The sequence below is a fragment of the Arachis hypogaea genome, chromosome 14, assembly GCF_003086295.3.
Source record: "Arachis hypogaea cultivar Tifrunner chromosome 14, arahy.Tifrunner.gnm2.J5K5, whole genome shotgun sequence".
Taxonomy (NCBI): Eukaryota; Viridiplantae; Streptophyta; class Magnoliopsida; order Fabales; family Fabaceae; genus Arachis; species Arachis hypogaea.
Window position 1 is genome coordinate 66573872 of NC_092049.1, and position 688 is coordinate 66574559.

A 688-nucleotide genomic window follows, 5' to 3' on the forward strand; every position below is an offset into this window, starting at 1 on the left:
CCAGGAAACTGTGGAAGTAGCATCCAAAAGCCAACCATACATGCCAATAACTTTGAACTAAAGCCCCAGCTCATCACCCTAGTCCAGAACAACGGTGCATTCGGAGGAAGTGCCCAAGAAGACCCCAATCAACATCTCACCACTTTCCTAAGGATATGTGATACTGTGAAGTCTAATGGTGTTCATCCTGACACTTATAGACTACTTTTGTTTTCCTTCTCACTCAAGGATAAAGCAGCTAAATGGCTATAATCCTTCCCGAAGGAGAGTCTGACAACCTGAGAAGAGGTGGTGAACAAATTCTTGGCAAGATTCTACCCTCCTCAAAGAATTAACAGGTTGAGAGCTGAGGTACAAACCTTCAGGCAACAAGATGGTGAAACTCTCTATGAAGCATGGGAGAGGTTTAAGGACTTGACAAGAAGGTGCCCGCCATACATGTTCAATGAATGGGTGCAGTTACATATTTTCTATGAGGGTCTTTCTTACGAATCAAAGAAGGCAGTAGACCACTCATCCGGGGATCTCTGAACAAGAAGAAGACTAGTGAAGAAGCCATAGATGTCATTGAGACTGTAGCTAAGAATGATTACTTCTATGCTTCTGAAATGGGCAATACTAGAGGAGTGATGGAGCTGAACAACATGGATGCACTGCTGGCTCAATATAAGATGATCACCAAGCAGCT

General features: G+C 43.6%; 1 non-coding gene across 1 annotated transcript; it reads right to left on the reverse strand.

Annotated features, from left to right (window-relative positions):
* Positions 1 to 336: 336 nt before the first annotated feature.
* On the reverse strand, positions 337 to 440 carry LOC112745080 (small nucleolar RNA R71). Its single transcript, XR_003173026.1, has one exon. It is a non-coding gene; the product is annotated as a small nucleolar RNA R71 (small nucleolar RNA).
* Between the last annotated feature and the right edge of the window lie 248 nt (positions 441 to 688).